At 44.9% G+C, this 9,443-nt stretch overlaps 1 long non-coding RNA gene across 1 annotated transcript; it reads right to left on the bottom strand.

Annotated features, from left to right (window-relative positions):
- Window positions 1–8,769: 8,769 nt before the first annotated feature.
- Window positions 8,770–9,303, bottom strand: LOC311292088. The gene is made up of 3 exons (XR_014627665.1): window positions 9,270–9,303; window positions 9,121–9,168; window positions 8,770–8,874 (listed from the first exon to the last, which is right to left on the bottom strand). It is a non-coding gene; the product is annotated as an uncharacterized lncRNA (long non-coding RNA).
- Between the last annotated feature and the right edge of the window lie 140 nt (window positions 9,304–9,443).

Below are 9,443 nucleotides of genomic sequence, written 5' to 3'. Positions count from 1 at the left end.
GCCTAAAACGTTGCTTTACTCAGAGCCCTTCAGTGGGGTGTACTCATTTCTGCACCACCCCACTTTCATTAAAACTGAAATAAAAATAATTTAAGTTATATCATTAGCCTTTGTTTTGAGTTCAAAGGCTCAGGGAACATAGGTTACAGTCGTAACCTGAGGCGTTCCCTTTCGAAAGGGAACTCTACACTACATCAGAATGACACTAAGGGGAACGATATACCAACGCCACCATGCTAAGGGGAGGGCATGCCCAATGGCAGTGACAACTGTCAGAACTCGCAAATTCAAATGAAACGCTAGAGCCACTCACCCTCAGGTCAGACTGGGCTGTCAGTGACAGCACTCCCTACGGTCATAGCCCAAGCTATATGATACCACAGAAAAACCTCCATAAACATAGTTTAGTTAACCTGTTAACCGTTGCCAGAGCGCGGGCGCACTGAAGCGGTTTTTTTTATATATAGTTCAAAGTTACTATCAGATTTAATGTTATACCTTGACAAACTATACATCATTAAAAAGATATAAGACTCAAGTTTCAGAATTTGACCACTATTGTATTCTGAGAAACTTATAGCGACAGTTATTTCTTAATTTGTGTCAGGAGTTATGAAATGAAAAAATGAGTCGATACCTTTGATATGAATTATGCGCGTCAGCCGCTTTCATTCATAAAAAAACTCCTGTGCTGTCGTCATGACAGCGATACACAAAACAACGTCCTTCTAGGCTTTAGCTCAAAAATGTGCAGATTTGGAGAAATATTGATATATTCTCATAGGTTTACATCAGATTTCTATAGACAGGAATAATATTTATTGAATTTATACCCAAATGCGTCGATGTAATCATTATGAGCGTTTGCATACTCTGTTAATGTGTTTTCAATTCATACCAATAGCCTGAGGGCGCCCTCGCCGCCCTGTGCACATTAGAACATGAAGAAGTGCCATAATCATGTGACAATCCAGGAAGCCTCGAACACACACACAGCTAACAAGAGATTGCGCTGTAACTATGGCTGTAACATGCAGATACAGACATTTTGAAGACAATAAACATGTTTGCTATGATATTTGAGTTACCTGTGTTTTTCAATCCATGCCAGGTATTTCCATAATAATAGATTATATTTATAATGTAATGCTAATCTATAGAGAATCGTTGTGCAGAACACTATCCAATAGTATATTTTCTGTCTGATTTTTTATCTGAAGCCAAATTAGATCACAGAAAATTATTTAAAATACTCGATTTGCTTTATAAAGTAAGTTTATAAGCACAAACATGGTTTTAATCTCATAAATTGTCGTGTATTGATGGTGTGCTAAGCTAACATGCTAGCTAGCCCTAGGTGCACCTGCCACCTAGAAGTTATATTTTTATTATTTTTTGAATGCTTACTGAAATGTTTCTTTATTCAAGAAATGCATTTGATACAGTTTAAAATGTAAGGGTGAACTTTGAGAAAAGAAATTAGTGACTGAAACCATATGAATAGCCTGTGAATAGCCAGTCGTTAGTAACTATAATGCAGACAAAAGAAGTGCATATTTACAGCCATAACCAGGCTGGAGAGGTGTGAATGTGTGCATGGGGAGACTGAGACTGAATGGGGATCGTTTGCACCACAAAACAATAAAGACAATATACTGGATAGATGGTTAGAAGATGACAATAAACATCAGTAGCATTTTAGCGTCAAATCAAAATAAAGTCACATGACATGGTCTTGAAAAACATTTCACTAAATACAGAGTTTTGGACTTATTATCTTAAGATTTTAAACATAAAATGTTTAGACATGTGGCATTAGCTGTAGTGCATTTCTAGATTGCTCCAGTGCCAACTTCAATTTTATTTTCATGAGGATATTTCATAAAAAATAATTTCTAATAACTTTACAAAACTTTGAAGCTATTTATAACAATTTTTGTCATTATGACAAAAATTAATTCTACATTTACAATAAACTGCCAGGTGTCAGCTTTCAAATGAGATCATACTTGTGCTTTTAGTACAAAGGGTTCATGAACTGTATCTGTTTCAGTTTGGGTATGTCATTTCTTGGGATTTTTCAAAAGTGGGGTTGCAGCTTAACAGGTTAAAGGTCTACCTGGGCCTGCTCAAGGGCCTAGAACCACAACTTCAACTTCTTAGAAGGGGTCCCTTCTAGGGAATGTGGCTAGGGAACCTGAGGGAACCCCAGCCAGTCACTATTCAGGGGAACATGGCACCTGAAATGCCACCAGGCAGGCCTGACCTGGTGTCACTATATAAGACACTACAATCTGACCACTTCCTGTCTGTCCGAAGACAGAGCCTCTGGACACTTGCCTTTCGGAAGGCATCCAACCCGAGGGACTGCGAAGCAGGCAGTGAACCACTCGGACCGGATCTCAGAGACGGGATATCCTGGAGAGTATGACTCAGCATAGTGCTTTACAACCCTTGCCAGCGAGGGGAGTTTCTCTACTCGATCCACGGATCAACCCAGTGTTTGTGTTTCAAAACACTAAGGAGGCCTGTGAGGGCCTAAGGACTGACCTAACTGGGAGGCCTCATGAGAGGCCTACGACCGACTGACCAGACTCAGGAGACCACATACTCATACTGACCCTCAGTGAGGGGAGGATTAGATCTACCTGGTAGGCAACCAGGCTGTAGCAGGATAAAGAGATTCCAGGAGGGAACCCGTAGCAGAGAGTAAAAACTTGAGTCGAGCCAGGGCGCAAGCTCACCTTCGGTAGCTGCCTGATAAGGTCTGCTAAACTGAAAGTAAGCGGCCACTAGCTTACAAAACCCAGCACCACAGTGAAACTACTCAGGGAGACCTGGAGAGGCCTACTACCTGACAACCACAGTATGTGGAAGCTCACCTTCAGAGAGGCCTGGTGAAGCCTACTACCTGAAAAACCATGCTCAGTGGAACACACAGTAAGTGGGAGCTAATCCTCCAAGGAGGCCTGGTAAGGCCTACTACATGACAACCACAGTATGTGGGAGCTCAACTTCAGGGAGGCCAAGTGAGGCCTACTACCTGATAACCACAGTGCATGGGAGCTCACTACAGAGAGGCCTGGAGAGGCCTACTACATGACAACCACAGTATGCGGGGGCTCAACTTCAGGGAGGCCTAGTGAGGCCTACTACCTGATAACCACAGTGCATGGGAGTTCACTACAGAGAGGCCTGGAGAGGCCTGCTACATGACAACCACAAAACGTGGGAGCTCAGCTTAAGGGAGGCCTAGTGAAGCCTACTACCTGATAACCACAGTACATGGGAGTTCGCTTACAGAGAGGCCTAGAGAGGCCTACTACCCGTTACCAGAAAAACCACATTAAGTGGAAACTCAAGGTATGTTGGAACTCAACTCCAGGGAGGCCTGGTGAGGTCTACTACCAGAGAACCATGACATGAAGGAGCTTACTTTCAGGGAGGCCTGGAGAGGCCTACTACCTGAAAACCACAGCTGACAGTGGGCCAGACTGGCAGTCCAGTTGACTGTCTATGGGGCTTTGCCTTCAAGGAGGCCTTATGAGGCCTACTACCAGATAGTTCAACCTCAGGGCCACTTAGTACCACAGTATGAGGGATTTAGCCCTCAGGGAGGCCTAGTAAAGCCTACTACCTGACCCCCACAAAAAATGTGGGAGCCCATCTTCAGGGAGGCCTGAAGAGGCCTACTTCCTGAAACAGTCTAATCAGCTGGATGTGACTGCTGCTGGGGACTCGCCTAACAGGGAGGCCCGGTCGAGCCTACTAGCTGATAGCGAGTCTTTCTGCTACTTTAAGGCGAGACACGGCAGGCAAAAACATAGTTTTTTTTTTACTGGTCAATTTTGAGATTTTTGGATATTTGTCTTCAATAACATGTCTTCTTTCAGACTTGTGTTGAAAAAAAGTCCGAAATACACATTTAGGTCTTTATTTTATTACACTTTGCCTATTTGCGTCTGTAGATTTCTCATAAATTCAACAAAAGTTTGCGTTCTTAATCAACATGCTGCTCCGCGATCTCTGCCGGCACCCTTTCATCACAAGCACCGTTAGGAAGCTCTCTCTCTTGTGTACAATCCTGTCGGATCCAAATATGGTCATTTCCTTTTTATCAGCAACCAATCGCGAAAGTAAAAGGGCTGAATGCGCAATCTCATTGGCTGATGAAAAATCTTTAAAGCCCGTTTTCTCAAAATGACTTTTCTCTCATACTCTAAGTTCGAAATCTCCACTTCAGTAGCACCTATATACACCAAACCTTCCAGTCTTGTACCTAGTTATATTATGAAGACATTTACAGAGGGATTTGTAAATATATTATTCCTAGCCTGATTTATATAACATTTTATTCCAAAAAACATGGCGAAAATCATTTTTCTAAGGCTATTGACAGTATTTTCTGATTTACAGGATAACAAAAGTAGATATCCATAAATCCCTCTGTAATTTTTTCCCATCTAATATGTGAACACAATGAAAAAATAATTTTTAACCTGGCTTTATCCAATACTCAGATTTCGTTTTTTAAAATATATGCAAATTAGTGCATATTTGATTAGATATTGCCTAATTTGCATATTTAAGCATCAAATTACAGAAAACTTGTAATACATTTTTTTCTCATCTTAATGTAGGTAATCAACTGGAAAAGTTTCATGGTGATATCTGCTAGTTAAATTTTTTACCCTATTCACCTGTAGTGTCTCGCCTTAATGAACACTGCTGGAACCATACTATTAAAAACTTTTCCTATAGTTTTGTCCTAGTGTATGCTCCACAATGTTGTGACCCACCTCCGAGGAGGCCTGTTAAGACCTACTACTCGGTGAGCCAACCACCGAAGGTGAGCTGTCCTAGGAGCCCTATATTAGGGGCTACCCGGTCAAGGAGGCCTGCTGGGGCCTACTACCTAACTGTGCAGCCTTCATGGCAGAAAAACTGTTACTACAGCGCTTACAGCATCCTGGTACCTATTCACATTGCCAAAGGCAGTGTACTCAGCACAAAGCAATACCCTCATAGCAGGGGAGTACAACATACACCACTCTGCCTAGTGGAGGCCCCATTTTGAGGGCCTACCTACTAAATGCATGGGCGTCAGCTCATGGCAATGCCCTGGCTTCAAGGGAGCGGAGTTCGAATACCGGAATGAAATGTAGTTAGAACTCCCTGCTCAACCGGAGCCATCATGGTGTGAGGTAGATAATACAGAGCTGAGAATGGATTACTCAAAACTACCCTGCGTTAGCGGGGGAGTAACACCAAATGCCCCTGAAATGTTAGACAGGGAGCAGGCCTGCAAGTGGCTCCAAAGGGTGACAGGATTGTCCTGTGCCCAGCCTGGGGAAGCGGGGCTTGCTTGCAAGCCAACCAACCTTCACCATCTTTCGAGCGGTTCAGCTCAACGGGCTAAGTGGAGCCAGCTCTAGAGGCCTAATCCAAGTAGCTCTGTTCGGCAGGGTCTGGCAAACTATCACATCGCAGAGCGAAAGACAGCCTAACCCTGCCTAAAGGATCATACCTCAACTACCCTGAATGCAGTGAAAGGGGCGGGCCTTGGCCAACAACTCCCAATTAAGGGAGGAGGCTGAAATCTAGGGGAGGAAGCCTAACACATAATGAATGCGGCAGCTATACTTAGCAGAACGCCTCCAACATCCCAAACCTAGCCTAGGCCAGCTACAGAGGCGGCCCGGGTTAGGGCCGACCTATAAGCATAGATCTACCTGAGGGCTCGGAGGAGCCACAGCCTACTTGATTGAGAGGCTGTGAAACACTCAACCTACTGACACCTTACAGAGCTCAGGGAAGTGAAGTACTCAGGATACCACTGTCACAAACCAATAGGTAAGACATAAGATCTATCTGAAGCGCCAGCGTCAGTCTAAACCTAAAGCCCAACTACTCTACCCCAGGGTGGCTAACAGCCCTGAGGCTAAACAGAAATGAGCGGTGGCCCACCACGCATAAAAAATGTTATGACAGGAAGGCCATCACATACTCAGAACGGAAGTCAATTTTCCTTGAGCTTCTCGTTAATTCGTTCCAACCACCAACTGGGGAGGCTTCAGGGCCCTGAAGTCTCCATACTTTACCTTTTTTATTCCTCTAAGAATGACCCCTAGGTCTATACAGGGAACAAGGCTTCTGTAGAGAGATACAAATCAGTGTTAGTTATATACACAAATTCTCAAAAACCAAAAAGTTCACCTGCGGCGTGCGGAGTGAAGACTTCACCAGAAAGGTCTCAACGAACCTGGGGTCCACCACTTTTACATGCCTAAAAGAGGCGCTCACATCAACCAGTTGCTACAGTGGGCCATCATAACATAGTTCTAATCATAGGCCCAACCCCAGGGCTGGTGTAACGTAAACGCCTGGGGAGTCAAGAAGAGGGAGAGGGCCGGTAGAAAAAGCCCTCCAGGGAGATCAAACCCTTACTTCCGCTGAGCGTTGCTACGCTTGCGCTGAATGACCTCCCTTAAGTCCCTCTTCCTGCGGGAGGCTCGCCTTCTCTGCATCCTACTCCTCCCTGGAGGGGGCGCACGAGAGGCAACACTAGACCTCTGGTCCTGTCTATGGTCCTCAGACCAAGACGGACCAGGTCCTCCCGCCTGCCTGGGCCGGGGCCCGGATCTCAGCGGTATACAGGTTTTAAATGCGGCTGAGCGCGCGTTCGCCTACCTAAACTTTCCAACCACCGCCTCAACGGAGGTGCCAAAAAGTTTAGTAGGCGAAACTGGTGAATCAAGGAGAAGGACTTTTTCCTTCTCCCCGATATCAGCCAAGTTGAGCCACAGATGCCTCTCCGTGGCCACCATCGCTGCCATCGACCAGCCGATCGCGGCAGCAGTCTGTTTAGTGGCCCGGAGAGACAAATCTGTGGTCCGGCGCAACTCAGCGACCGCCTCAGGGGACAGCCCCGTCCCCTGGTCGAGATCCCGCAGCAGATCAGCTTGGTAGGCTTGGAGCACTGCCATGGTGTGAAGGGCAGCACCAGCCTGACCTGCTGCCATGTACGCTCTGCCATTCAAGCCAGCCGTGACTTTAAGAGGCTTGGATGGCAGAGTCGGAGCTTTTAGTGTCGACGCCCGCCCAGATACGAGATAGTTCGCAAACGTCTCGTCAATGGGCGGCATCGACACATAACCATACTCCCCGATCCCCTCAACATCAGCGAAATTACCCCGCTGATGTCGATGAATACGGGCCGAGTATGGTTTCTCCCATGCCCTCTCGATCTCAGAATGGAGATCCGGAAGGAATGGAAGGCTCCGTTGAGCTGGTGGTCTATGTTCAGGGAGAAATCGATCGTCCAACTGGCCGCGAGCGATCTCTCCCTGAGCGTGCCGCCATGGCAACTGAAGTTTGTCAGTGGCGCGCTCCATAACTTCCACCAACTCAGCGTACATGGAGCAGGATGGCTGACGAGGTTGAGGATCTGATTCATCCTCCTCAGCCATCTCTTACCCAGCCTGAAGAGCACTCGCTGCAGTATCAGTAGGAGAATCGTCTCCGTCATCCACCTGCAGCTCACTCTCGTCAGCCGATGACGCGTCTGAGAGGTGAACAACCCTCTCGAGACTGTCAGCGAGCTCCATCTGGGAGCCCCATGAAGCGCGTCGCCGCTCTGCCTCGGCACGAGCGGGACCCGATCCGCGAGGACCAGATGCTGAACTCTCTCCCCTCGAGAAGAGAGCCAGACGAGAGCGGAGCGTTCTCATTGGAAAACACTCACAGTTTGCACAGGATGCTCCCTCGAGAGCATCCCGTGCGTGCTCTTCACCCAGACAGAACACACACATCTCGTGAGTGTCACCCGGCGACAAATATCTTGGGCACGGGTCAACACATTTCACATATGTTTTAGGACTTGCCTTAGATGTGCATTTCATCTTTGCTGTAGCAGACATTTTAATTAACAGACAAAAACTGTCTCTGAAGACGAAAAAGATGTTGTCATGTTTGCAAAGCGCCCTTTTATACTTGCAGGTCGCACGTTAATCATTCACGTTAATGATTCACGGGCTGTCGCCGGTCAGCATGATTGCTGTGAGTTTATATTTGATTTCAGACACCTGTCACGCCTGAGGCGTTCCCCTACGTCAGAATGGCGCTAAGTGTAGAGTTCCCTTTCGAAAGTTCAGAATTTAAGACATTTTAAGACTTTTTAAGACCCCGCGGGAACCCTGAAGAATACTTCCTCCGCAAAGTCTCAAAATACGTCTTGCAACCTGTTAAATAAATCATAAATAAATGTAATGCCAATAAAACTAAGTAAAACAGAGGACATTAAAATGATTACAACATCTTTAAGATTACCTTTTGCACATTCAGGGTCAACGTCTGTAAAAGTTGTCCTTAATTCTTCGAAGAGGTAATTGGTCACAGCCAGGGTTTGTGATGAATTTATTCTGGGGGAAAAAGTTGCAGGCATCATTAATGAAATTCAGTTTTGGTATTTCAAATCCATATAGTATTAGATTAAACTAACATTTACAGTATACAATACGCAGTCTTACCCGGTTTGTGGATCGTATTTGTGTGGGTTGTTCTCTGAATTATGGAGGCACCTTACAGATTCCTGTAAAGTTTGAAATTAAAAAAGTGTTTAAATGGATTCACAATCTGCATGAACCACAAAACTGAATTTTCAGTTTGAATAAGTTGGCCATCACAGTAAACATAAGAGACAAAACATATCAGTTCATAAGTCTTTAAGATGTCAAGCAGCGCCTCTGATATCTTTCCGGTTCGTGCCGCCTTCTGCCTATACAAGGCCACCAGTGCAGGTGTGTGTTGGTCAAGCACAGCGTAGAACTGGTTCCGTATGTTGAGGTTTGTGATGCGTTGGAACTCAGCACAAAGCTACAAAAACAAACAAAAATAATTATATAAAAAGACTAAAACTCGATTTGCAACAGAAAACACATTTGTGATGCAACATGTTCAGTTAAATTACATTGTTGAGCAACATGGTCACATGCAAAGTGATAGTTCTTACACACAGTGAATAGTGGCATTTGCAGTTCCATTTGAATATGATACATATTAAAAATTTGGCAGTGAAATATGTGTGAAGAGTGGCAAAAAAGAGAAGTGAGTCTGTTTTACCTGTGATTCAATCCGAAGAGCCGGCCATTTCCCCAAGAAGTCCTTCACCTGCACAGATAAAACAATCAATATGAAACCAGTCAAATTATGCAATCAACCTCTTTACAAATTAATGATACAAAATTTAAACTGAATGTAGGCTAACTTACCGATAAAGTTGCTCTCTGGTGACAATGTAGGTCTGCACATGCACACAAAAACAGACAGCAAGATATTGAATTTTTAAGAGACGTTTGATTGATGCTAATGAATTAGGCTCCAAATAAAAGAAATGGTGAAAAATAGTTACAGCCAAAATTAACATTTGAGTCACCTTGATTTTG

The sequence above is a fragment of the Rutilus rutilus genome (genome assembly GCF_951802725.1).
Source record: "Rutilus rutilus genome assembly, chromosome: 6".
Taxonomy (NCBI): Eukaryota; Metazoa; Chordata; class Actinopteri; order Cypriniformes; family Leuciscidae; genus Rutilus; species Rutilus rutilus.
The sequence above is the reverse complement of the archived record's forward strand: the minus strand, read 5'-3'. Positions and strand labels throughout refer to the sequence as shown.